Consider the following 13,491-nt stretch of genomic DNA (forward strand, 5'->3'; position numbering starts at 1 on the left):
AGTTCATTTCTTGTTATATATCTAATTATCTTTATAAATAAATATATTAAGTTATCAGCAATTTGGTTTTATCTCTCTAGAGAACCCTGTCTAACACAACTGCCAATTCCATAATCTTGGGTAGCTGTCACCTGCTTCTTCTCATACTAAAACATTTCAGCCTTAAATTCCTTAAATCTGCTACAGGTGAATTTGATGTAAAAACTAGCTCCCTTAATGGGGTTTTGACAGCTCTTTTAAATGCACACACACATGCTAGTCTGAAATGGATGGTTGTAACATCTGTTACTAAAGAATTGTAGTACATTTCTTGGAGAAATATAGTAAATAAAAAAACCAATGGGCCAGATAAGAGCTGTGTAAGGGCCCAATAAAATGATTTAAAAAAAAACCATAAACAATGCACCACATACAAATAGCAGTGTCTGAAAGTGCAATACCTAGGATTTTGTTTTCCCTGGAAAGCCACCTCCTACTGGATGACCCTGCCATAATCATTCTTGGTTAATTTTGGAGAATCCACCTTTGTAGTTCAGTTTACAAAAGCATGGCTTCAAAGTTAAAAGGAAAAACAACAAAGAGTTCTACTAAAAAATTTTGGAAGACATCTGGAGTAGCATAGTTATATGAATAAAAAACTTTCAACTCACTTTAGTAGAATGCAAGCATATTTACGTGCTGGGTTGTTAATATTTCCCAATTCAAAGTCCTACACAAGGAAAGGGTTAAAATGGTAGGTCATTGTCTCAAAAATGATTCTTTCACAAAGTGATTCAATATTTACCTCGTTATAATGTATGAAATTATGTTCTTGGCAATAAATTAAATAAGGATACCTTGACTAATATTGTGAAACTCATTTTACTATCAAAATGGTGGTTTTACAAAGGCTAAAGGCATAGTAGTGCACATGTGTGCCAACCACAGTTCAGCAGTGACAGCCAGAAGTCATCAGGATTCCAAGGGAGAAAGATGAGGCTGTCCACACCCCTAAAGAGTCACAGTCTCCTAACCCACAGGGTCACCTGTGCACCCAGTTGCTATGAGTTGGATTTGACAAAATGGAAATGAATTGGTGTGGCAGTCACCTAATCTGGTGTCACTTTAAGGATTAAGAGTGTAGGGGTGGAGTCTAGGCTGTCAATCTGAAGATAGTCAATGAGACTTCTGTGTGGGAATGGCCTTCCCCTGAGAATTCTGGGAAATCTGGTACTTTCTGCCACTTTCTGGGAGACACTGCAGAAGACAAGCCACATGGATGCAACAAGTCCTTGGAAGCCGGAGAAGCCACAGAGAGACCCCTGCCAGCACTGAGATGTTTACAATGCCACTGGATCCAAAGACTTCCTACACACTGGTTTGTGATCGTCCTGCATTTGGCTTCATTGCATGTGTTTCATGAGTCTGAAGAGGACTTTATAGATTGGTATCAGATATATGTGCTAATATCAGACTTATAGACTTGATCTGGACTGGGTTGGGATGCTTTCTCAATGTTCAATTGCTCTTGTATAAAAACCTCTTTCTTGTACACATGTGTGTCCATGGATTTGTTTCTGTAGTCTACTCAGACTGACACAATTGGATGGTCCATTATGAATATCATTGGGAAGGAAACATTTTTTTTGCATCTTACTAATTGATGTAAGGGCAATTAGAGAAACAACAGCTCCCTAAAAATGTGTGTGAATAAAAATTGGAGCTAATTTACATGGAATTGTGTGTCAACATGCTCACAGTTATCTAATAAGAAAATTATGTAATCTTTGACTCATCTAGTTGCTAGCCACTGCATAAATTAAAACATAATTTATATTATCATAAACAAGCTACATCTCTCCTAATAATCTGCATAAAAGATATGTTTCTAACACAACTGGATATTTGGAAGAAAAAGTTATAGAGCACAGGCCAGAAATGTAAGCCTCCAGTGAACCTAGTGCTATTGGTAAACACTTTAACACAGCCAAATTAGTTCTATATGCCCTCATGCTAATGCAATGTGCATATCTATGTTTTGCTATAAAAATTTAAACATATATTATTTTTAGACATGAAGTTGCATTAAAATATTAAACACATATTGAGCCATTCCCTGAGAGTCTGGCATTTTTAGAGGGAAGACTAACCCACCACATAACTCCAGGTCAGATTTTAATTGCTGCATAGAATATGAGTTTCACATTCACAGGCTTTGTTTATAAATAGAGAGTGTTTTTTGTAATAACCATAAGCTATTTAGGTAACAATATAAAATCAATAAATGCATTAGCTTCACTTCCAGTAGAAAAAGACCACTCAAAGACATGCTGCTGATGAAGAGTTAATTAAGTCCTAAAATTAATTATCTTCAAATATAATCCTCATTTTCAATGATATACTTCATTACTTGGAACTCATTCAGGCACAATAATCAGGATAATATTTAAGAAAAATATTATAGAAAAAGAAATGTGATTTTCCTATTTCCTTAGTTCATTGTGGAGTTTATTTCCTCTTAAAGAAAATAACTTTTCATGGATCAGAGGAAGAACAATACCAGCTACAATAATATATCTATGGCTTACTGTGCAACTGTCAATTTTGACTTTTTCTGATTTTATGCTGTGATTATTGTCTTATCAGTGAGGCTTTGCCAGAGAGAAAAGTGTTTGTCTAAGTTCACAAGCTTATTTTTACATGTCAAGTTGTAATCCCCTTGCAAGGCAGAACCTGTATAAAAGGCCCTATTGCTTGTTTCTTATTAACCGTCTTCCAGTCTTGTTTAGGGTGACCTTTAATTCTATTTTAGGCAGTAAAATAGCCTTGACCTTAGCCATCATGAAAAGTGTTTTTCTTTTTTGCCAGGTACTTATTTTCCCAGGTTCGTGGGGTGAAGATGAGGGTGGGAGAATCACTGACCCAAGCCAGTTCAGTGATGTGTAAGGGGGAGCCAGCTGGGTACATCGGGGAAAATTGTTGGTTGTGTCCAGATAAAAGGAAAGCAAATCTATCTCATCATCCTTCAGTTTCCTGCTTCAGAATATGGCTGTGTGTCAAAATTGTCCTAGGTAGGTCTTTGCTGGAATTTTAACTCACTCTTGCGGTCTCCTTCAGTAGAGTAAAGTTGGAAGGCAAAGAAAATCAAAAGTTTTTTCCAAGGAAATCTGACCCAATAGACAACTTAAGCATGCCACTGTAACTTTGATCTGGAAGGAAGCTGCCCAGCAGACGCCCAGTGTCATGATGCAAAAGGCAGCCTAAGGCACACTGAAGCGAAGGGAAATTCTGAGTTGTCCATCTCTTTGTGAAAGCTTGTTGTTCAGAGGAAAGGAAGGCCATCAGCAGTCACGCTACAGGACTCGTGGGTGAGGGGCAACGTGGGTCTCAGGTGAGAGCACCGGATCTTCAACCAGGAACAAAAGCAAGAAAGAGTGTTTGATTACAGCAAGGTATTCCCCCTTCTCTACTATACCACCATGACTACAAATGGTCTTAAGTGTCTCAACTTCTAGGTGTGACTGTGTGACACATAATTTTACTGACAGGAGAGTGTTCACTGAGGATCTAGGACTCAAAATGTTCATCAATATTGGAACATGATAACATTTGATGTTCTATAACAAGTAGTATTAGTATTAGTTTGCAAGCATATCATCTAGGTGTTTCTCATTTAATATAGTTTCCTTTAAAAAAAACATTGTTTATTTCTGTGTTTTTACAAAGAGAACATTTTCCTTATTCTACTTAATAGGCACTCAGTACCCTTCTGTTTGATTTAGACAGAAGATGTGTTGTTACCTGAGGAATGTGCGACATAACAAAAGCCTCCCCAAATCACAGAGAGATGAGACAAGTACATACTGAGTTACTCCTCACATAAGACAGTGTGAAAACACATAGAAGTTAAGAATGAATGAAGTTTGGGCTCAAAGGTATAATAACTTTTGTAAAGTGCAACCAAGAATGTCTGGTTCTATAATAGCTATTGAATTTACAAACACAATTAAGGAGAACTACTAGGCTCATGCATCAATTGGATTTGAAGTCTTTACAGAAAACTCCCATTTGTGTCAAAAGCAAGAAATAAGAGCAAGTTTTACACTGCTGGTAGATTTTCTAATATAAGAGGGAGTAACAGTGGAATTTCTGCTGGCTATATCTATGTAGTAGTTTTCAACATTATTTTTATTGATATAGCATAGTTGCAATATTCATTCATTCAGACATTCACATATTCACAGAATACACTATACCAAAGGGGGGCGAGGAGCATTCTACACAAGTTAAGTAGGGAAGATTATGCATTTAATAGAATTTCATTTGTTTTGTTCACTCCTTACCTTTTAGATTTTCAGAGACAAAACTAATACAAAGACATTTTATTAATCATTATTAGAACCTGAAAAAATATTTTAGTTTCCCAAACTTGAATATGTGGAATAGAGTTGAGGGGTAGGTAGAATCCTAAAAATGAATAATAAGAGTATAATGAAGTCTTAATATTTCAAACTAACTAAACAAAGCAGTTAAATGAATAATAGGAAATATGGGAAATAATGTAATATATGAGGACCGGTTTTAAAAGTACTGCTTATAGAGTTTCAGCTCATATATGTACGAGTTTATTCCAAAGAAAATATGTTTACGCATGTCTCTGACTAACAAATGACTTCAGGGGAGTTCTCTCAATAATAATATAACTCAAAATCCACACCCACTGTCATATTGCTGACTCTTACTTATAGAGACTCTATAGGACGTTGTAAAACTGCCCCTGTGGGTTTCTGAGACTGTCATTCTTCAGGAGAGTAGCTAGCCTAGGCTTTCTCCTGTGGAACCGCTGGTAGTTTCTAAGTGCTAACCACACAGTTCGCAGCCCAATGAGTAACCACTACACCACCTGCATCAATTTCCTTAGGGTGTCTTAAAAACAAGTCTAAATGAAACAATGGTTTTTAAGGGTATCTCCTGGATCTCTTAAATTCAAGGTAAAGAACTCAACTCAAATGGTGAGGGTGATTAGTTTAGTGAATTCCAAGGGTCAATCTTGATTGTGTTTCTCAAATGATACAGGATGATCATGGAGCTTATTATTAAGAAGTATTATGAAAATTAAAAACTTCATGGGTGAACAAAAGGTCAGGGATGTTTTGCCAAGAATGTTTTGTTTTCTTAACCACAATGTATCTGCTCACTCTTTGGTCCTATGAGAAATTAACTGGACATCCACCCTACAGTCCTAGGAGAAATTAACTGGACATCCACCCTACAGCCTTGAATTTGACATTTCAGACTTCTTTCTGCTTTTAAGCCCATCCTCACATTTGTTCTTAGATTTAAGCTCATTGAGGCAGCCACTGTGCCTATCCATCTTGTGAAAGGTCTTCCTATATTTCTACTTTCCTGGTGCTTCACCAAGTATAATGTCCTCCTCCAGAGATTGGCCTTCCTGACGATATGACCAAACTCAAAGAATAGTTTGAAGAAACACAATTTGAGTACCTTGAGGGATGCCCAAACTGTGATTTTTATGTTGTGTAAATCTAGGAGCACATATTTCCTCACGGAAGAGTTGGAGAAATAGAAACACCATCTTCAGACATGCTGTGACAAGATGCAATAGCTTCATATTGTGATATTTTTGTTTAATAAAAATTAATAAGATTTTACTTTTTGGCTTATATGCATATAGTAAAAACTATATAATGAGAGTAATGCAAATTGATTTTGGATAAGTGAATGTTGTAAGTCAAAGGGAACTTAATGGCGTAGTCTTTTAAGCATTGGACTGCTGACTTTAACATCATAGTTCATGGTCACTCACGGCTCTGAGATATAACGATGAGGCTATTTACTCTTGTAAAGATTTACAGCTTGTGAAAACCTGTATCAGGTCACTATGAGGCCTATCAACTCAATGGCAGTGGTAAGTATGCACTAATTCAAGATGGGGCATAACAAATGCCTTGCATTATCCAACTCATTATTCCCCAATTGACATCAACTTAAATGAACAGTTTCATTATGATTATCAGCAGTGCTTTTTTTTTGGTTCTTGTATTATGTACTGAAACCTTGAGGAAGCTGTAATGATTCGTTTAAAATAATCTTGTTTATGATTCACTTGTTGTTGTTGTTGTTGTTAGATGCCATTGAGTTGGTTCTGACTCATTTTGAACTCAGGCACAACAGAAAGAAACGCAGCCGGGTGCTGTGCCATCCTCAAAATTGTTCTTACGTTTGAGCCCATTCATGCAATCGCTGTGTCAATCCATCTTGCTGACGGTATTTCCCTTTTGTGCTGCCCCATTTCTTTACCAAGCATTATGTCCTTCTCCAGGGACTAGTCTCTCCTAACAACATGCCCGATGTACCAAAGTCCCATCACCCTTGTCTCTAAGGAGTATTCTGGCTGTATTTCTAACACAGATTTGTCTGTTATTTTGACATTCCATGGTATGTTCAAAGTTTTTCCCCAGCACTATAACTTAAATACATCTATTTTTCTTTGGTCTTCCTTATTCCGTGTCCAATTTTCACATGCAAACAAGGAGTTTGAAAAGACCATGATCTTGTGCCGCAGATTTACAAAATGTACTATGCCATTTGCTCTCTTGACTGCTGCTTCCATGAGCATGGGTTGTAGATAAAAGCAATGATTCTCTTAGCATTATTAGAAATTTGTAAAATAAGAACTTGCTTTCCCATTCTAAGATTCCTTAATTATTTCTTATATTCTTAGTTTGCTTGATATCTGATCAATTTAATAAATATGAAAAAGGCTCCTGAGTGGATATGCATTGGGGTGCTAATGACAAGGTCCCCAGTGTGAAACCACCAGCTGCTCCCAGGGGAATAGACAGGGGTTTCTATTCCTGTAACACTTTCAGTGGCAGAACCCCACAGGGGCCGTTCTACTCTATCCTACAGAGTTGCTCTGGATCGGAATCCACTTGATGGCAATGAATACAAAGAGAACCAGTAGAATCCATGTTTTACTTGCTGCTATACACTAACCAGTAATAGAGTGCCGGACAAACAAACAGATGGACTGAGTAGGCTCTAGTTGGAATGATTGAAGGAATGAATACATGTCAAACATCTGCAAGGTAGTGTGTTTAAGGCTCCTGAAACCATGCCTAAGAAATGATGATGGGCTTGCACTACTGTGAGCTTTCACTTTGGTGGTGGATACTAGGAATTTTTTTCTTATGCAACTGTGCAATAATCACTCTTCATAAGCAACTGTGTGTTAATCACTCTTCAGCCTTAAATATGTATAAGTGAAGGAGGAACCATTCCCCCCCACCCCACCGCCCCAGAACATTTCATGATAGTATGTGAATTTTCATATGCTATTTCGGTCAATGCTCTAAAAGAGTAGTAACTACCACTTTTTAAAAACAGTGGGATACGTTCTTTATGGATAATTTGATGAAAGACACTATCTTCAAATATAAAAATTGATTTTTCTTTTTCCTTTAGACAAAGATTAACTGAGTGCCTTGTGCTCCTTGCTTTAACCTTGTATAGCAGACCAATTTATCTTTGCAAAATTCTAAACAAATTTCACTGAAGTTAAGGATCAAACACAGCATCTGTATAACTCTGGGAAGGGTTGTGGTTGAAAATCAGAAGTCACAATTTAAAACATATATATTGACATCAGTGACTGATCACAGACCTCCCAATGTGATGCAAAATGTTGACATGCTCGACTGTTAATTGAAAAGTTAGACCTCACTCAGTGTTTCCATGCACAAAGCCCAGAAGAACTATTTCCCTCAAACCAGACAGTGAAAACTCGAAGGGGCACAGTTCTATCCTAAGGAACATGGGGCCGCCCTGCTAGGAAGTAACTGATGGTCACTGGATTTTAATACATCATGACACCAACTCAAAGCTTACTCCCATTGAGTCATTTCTGACTCACAGTGGCCCGAGAGGACAGGGCAGAACAGCTCTTGTGGATTTTGAGGAGTGCAACTCTTTATGGGAGTAGAAACCATCATCGTTCTTCCAAGGAGCAGCTAGTGGTTTCAAACTGCTGACCTTGTGGTTCATAAGGAGGTCATAACCGCTATAGCCCAACTTATAACCACTATGCCATCAGGGAGCGCTAGTTATCAATTCTACCAAGTTAACAGAATGGAATTTCAAAGGGTAGAAGTCGCAGATCTTAATATATAATTGGAGTACTTTTCTCTATAATTTCACTGATTATGAGTATAATATCTTCCTAAAGAGCGCTTTCTCTCTCTCTCTCTTTTTCTCTCTTTCTAGTTTGAAGCCCCTAAATAATTCATTTTTAAAATCAAAATTTTGGTACTGAATTTTTATTTCCGATCTTCAAATGAATATTCCTATAATCATATCATTTTCTAAAATTTCCATCTGTTGTTTTCAATGTCCTATCACAATATGAAAATGATCATCCTATGTAGAAATGTGAAATTTTGACCTCAGTAAGTTCCAGTATTATGATATAATCCTTAAATTTTGTAGATCACTAGGCGAGTAAAAACAAAGGATGAGAAAGCATCTGTCCAGCCCTTATTTCATGGAAAGACACCAAAACCACTTAACATCTTTCATTCTCAGATCAATTCTATAAAAGAAAGGTCAGTAATGGGATTGATTGAGACCAGAGCTGCACTGAGATGGTATTTACAGAGAATAGTAAGGATGACAAAGGGCAGGGTGGTGTGTCCTTCTGTTGTACCTAGCGTCATTGAGTCAGAAACCATTTGTCAACACCTAACAACAACAACAACAACAACAGTCTTTACTAAAGAGTCCTGGTGGTTAATTGTTAAGAAGCAGAAGTAAGAAGAAAGAAAAAAGAAGAAGACGGCGACTAAGAAGAACAAGAAAATATGTAGCAATTTCCTTCCATAGAGCTTACAAACCAGAATGCCTATGGGGCAGTTATGTTCTGTCCTATGATGTTGCTATGAGTTGTAAATGATTCAATGGCAGTGGGTTTGGTTTGGGGAAATTAAACAAAAATTATATCTTTATCTAAATTATCAAGTACTCTCACAAATCTGAAGCAAAAATTAGAAGAATGAAAAGTAAGATTCTGATTCTAAAATCCTTGTTTCTCTAGAGAACAAGGACCTAGAGGGTTTGGCATTGAGTAACAATTTTACTGTACATTGACCTTGAGCTGTTGCGTAGGTCGCGGGGAAAGCTTTACTCCATGGCATTCCAAGATTTATTCCTTCCATTAGTTTAGACTCAGAAGTGAACTTGGGCTAATGCATGTCCAATAAAGTGGTGACAAATGTAAAATATTTTGTATTAGTTTAAGGAAATATTCTTTAATCTCTAAAAAAGATCAAATTACCCTTATTAACAAATATGTATGTTCTTTCCCTCTCTAGCTACATAATCATCTATTTATTTAAGTAATGGTGACCTGGGGTCAGTTAGTTCCTGGAAGGAAAAAAAATCACATTATTACCTGCTGGGAAAACGCTACCCAAAGGTTACTAAAACTATTATAAGCAATAAATATACAGAAAGAAATAAAGAAAATGTAACTATCCTGGTTCTATAGATTTTATGATTCATTGATGGGATAGAGAGGAGGTTGGTGGGTAGCTTTCTAACCAAGCTGAATAAAAAGAGGATTGAACAATGACCATTGTATTAACAATTAATTTACCATTGTACTAACAATTTATTGACACCATTTTATTTTCGTATGTGTGCCTTATGATATACACATGTGTATATATATATATATACAAACACATACCCTGGTGGTATTGTGGTTATAAGGTGTGCTGGTTATCACAAGGTCAGCAATTTGAAACCAGCAGCTCCCTGGGAAAAGAGGGGCTTTTCTACTCCTGTAAAGAGTCATAGTCTTAGAAACCCACAGGAACAGTGCTATCTTGTCCTGTTGGGTTGTTCTGAGCTGGAATTACTTCATGGCAGTTAGTTTAGTATACACACACACACACACACACACACACACACACACACACACACACACTGTCTCACTTATCTGTTGTTCTTGTGTTTAGATGCCATCCCTTCCAATCAGCTCCAACCCACTGCACGGCCCTGCACTGTCCTCACAATTGTTCCTATGCCTGAGCCTACTGAGGCAGTCACTGTGGTGTCAATCCATCTCGATGAGGCGCCTTCCTCTTTTTTCTTTTTCTTTTTTGCTGCACTTCCACTTCATGGAGTCCTTCTCCAGGGACTGGTCTCACCTGACACGTCGAAAGTACACAAGATGAACCCTTGCTCTCTTTGCCTCTAAGGAGCTTTCTGGCCTTTCTTCTTCCGACACAGATCGGTTTGTCCATTTAGTGGTTCATGGCACTCTCAATAGTCTTTTCCAGCACCACAGCTCAAACGCATCCCTTCAGCTGCCATTGTCCTTATTGAATATCCAACTTTCACATGCAAATGATGCGATGAAGAATATCATGGCCTGGGTCCGGCACACTTTAGTCCTCAAAGTAGTATCCTTGCGCTTCAATACATTTAAGAAGATTTTGTGCAGGAGATTTAACTAATGCAACACATCTTTTTGTCTCTTGACTGCTGCTTCAATGAACACTGATTGTGGGTCCAAGTAAGACAAAATCCTTGACAACTTCAACCTTCTCCATCTATCAAGATGTTACCTATTGGTCCAGTTGTAAGGATTTTGGTCTTTCTTACTAAGTTGTAATACATAGTTTTCCTTCTTTGTTTAATTCTAGAAAATTAAAGTTAAAGGATAAAATCATGTCAGGAACAGAGTATGCTGCCCCTTCAAAGGACATCAGATAGCTAGACAGGCATATAGATAAATGTTGTTATAAAGAGCGCTCTGCTCTGTACCAAGTTGTAGCAACTTTCTGTTTAACAAAAGGACATACTGCCTGATCCTGCCCATCTTCAAGTTGTTATTATATGGCACCCATTGTTGTAGGAAGTATGTCAATTTATCTCATCTAGGATCTTCCTTTTCCCTTTTTCATGGATCCATTCATTTACCAACCATGATGTCCTTTTTCAAGAGACTAGTCTCTCCTGATTGCATGTCGAATGGACACAGGACACAGTCTAGCCATTCTTCATTCATTTCTAGCTATATGTCTTTCAAGACAGATTTGATTGCTCCTATGGCAGTCAATGGTAATGGTACAGTAGTTAATATTCTTTACCGGCACCTGAAGTCAAGTGGATCAATTCTTTCCCAGTCTTTTCTATTTAATGTACAACTGTCACCTGAATATGAGGTGACTGAAAATACCATGGCTTCAGTTATGTGCACCTTAATCTTTAAAGTCACATCTTTTCTCTTTCAACCTTTAAAGATGTCTTTTTCAGTAGATATGCCCAATGCAATGCATCATTTGATTTATTTCTTGGTTGATGCTTCAATGCACATTAATGATGCCTCTGACTCAAATGTAATCCTTGAAAGCCTCAATCTTTACTACTTTTTTTTCCCCATAATGTTAGCTATTTCTCAAGTTGTGAGGAATTTTGTTTTGAAACTGAAGTGTAATCCAAGCTGCAGGTTCTAGTGTTTGACCTTCATCAATGTTTCAAGTCTTCTAGGCTTACAGCAAGTAAGGTTGTCATCACCACAACAAAGCTTATTAATAGGCCCCTTTCAATCCTGATGGTTTTTCTTATTCAAATAGTCCAGCTACTTTGCTCAGCAAAGACATTGAATAAGTTGTGTGAAAGGTTACCACCTGATGCACACTTTTCCTGATTTGAAACCATGAAGTATTCCCTTGTTCTCTTTAATGACTGCTTCTTGGTCTATGTACGGGTCACATATATCACAATAAATTGGCATTCTATGATGCTCACCTTCACGATACAACCGCTGAAGACAAAGCGGGTGAATAAGCAAATATGGCGAAGAAAGCTGATCGTGCCAGCTATCAAAAGATATAGCGTCTGGGTTCTTAAAGGCTTGGAGGTGAACAAGTGGTCATCAAGCTCAGAAGCAACAAAGCCCACATGGAAGAAGCACAACAGCCTATGCGATCACAAGGTGTTGAAGGGATCAGGTATAAGGCATCATCAGAAGAAAAATTCTTACCATAGTTAATGATGGAGGGAGTGCAGATTGGAGACCCAAAGCTCATTTGTAGGCCACTGGAGATCCCCTTGCAAAAGGTCTCAGGGAGGAGAAGAGCCAGTCAGAGTATGATGTGGCAATGATAAAAAATACAACTTTGGTTCCTAAATGCTTCCTCCCCGCCCCCACTATCATGATCCGAAATCTACCTTGCAGGTCTGGCTAGACCAGAGGATGTACATTGGTACAGATAGGAACGGGAAACACAGGGAATCCAGGACGGATGATCCCTTCAGGACCAGTGGTGCAAGTGGCGATACTGGGAGGGTAGAGGGAGAGTGGGTTGGAAAGAGGGAACCTATTACAAGGAACTATATGTGACCTCTTCCCTGGGTGATGGACAACAGAAAAGTGGGGGAAGGGAGACATCGGACAGGGCAAGATATGACAAAATAATTTATAAATTATCAAGGGCTCATGAGGGAGGGGGGAGTGGGGAGGGAGGGGAAAGATGAGGACCTAATGCCAGGGGCTTAAGTGGAGAGGAAATGTTTTGAGAATGATGAGGACAATGAATGTACAAATGCGCTTTACACAATCGATGTATGTGTGGATTGTGATAAGAGTTGTATGAGCCCCTAATAAAATGATTTAATAAATAAATAAAGTGTTTTAAAATGCCCATTCTTTTAAAGGTTATCCCCAAGTTTATTATGATCCATACAATTGGATGTCTTGACCTGAGCGAAGCTTGAACTTCTTCCTTCAATACCATTGTTTTTTCATCATGTGCTACCTCCTGAAATGGTTGCATGTCAAGTAATTATTTTGCTATACAATGATTCTGTGGATTCGTTGCATCTTTTTTTGATGCTGCCTGTATCATTTAATAGTTTGTTCACAGAATTTGTTAATCTTATAACTTGTGGTTGGATTTTTTTTCTTCATTTCTTTCAGCTTGAGAAAATGTTAAGAGTGTTTTTTCCTTTGGAATTTCTGTCTATAGATGTTTGCAGATTTCATTATAATTGTGGTAGTTACATAAACTGGTGTTAGTTTGAGAGGATTACAAGTTAAGGGGTAGAGTCTGGTCTGTCAATGAAGATCTGTGTGGGCATGGCCTTCTCCAGAGGATTCTGAGAATTCTTGTATTTCCTCCTTGGAGACAGGAGACACACTCTCTGCTCACACCCTGGGAGACATCCCTGAAGAGAGGCCACATGGACCTACACTGATGTAGCCCCAGGAGCTGGAGAGGCCACATGGAGACCTCTGCAAGCACTGAGATGCTTACAAAGCCACTGGATTCACAAGACTTCCCAGCCACTGGCCTATAATCTTCCTGCACTCAGCGCCATTGCATGTGTTTTGTGAGTCTGAAGAGGACATTATAGACTAGTATCAGATATATGGGCTAATAATGGACTCATAGACTTGATCTGGACTGGGCTGGGATATTTTCT

The sequence above is a fragment of the Echinops telfairi genome, unplaced genomic scaffold (genome assembly GCF_000313985.2).
Source record: "Echinops telfairi isolate 266 unplaced genomic scaffold, ASM31398v2 ScPeMD7_7400;HRSCAF=8409, whole genome shotgun sequence".
Lineage (NCBI taxonomy): Eukaryota > Metazoa > Chordata > Mammalia > Afrosoricida > Tenrecidae > Echinops > Echinops telfairi.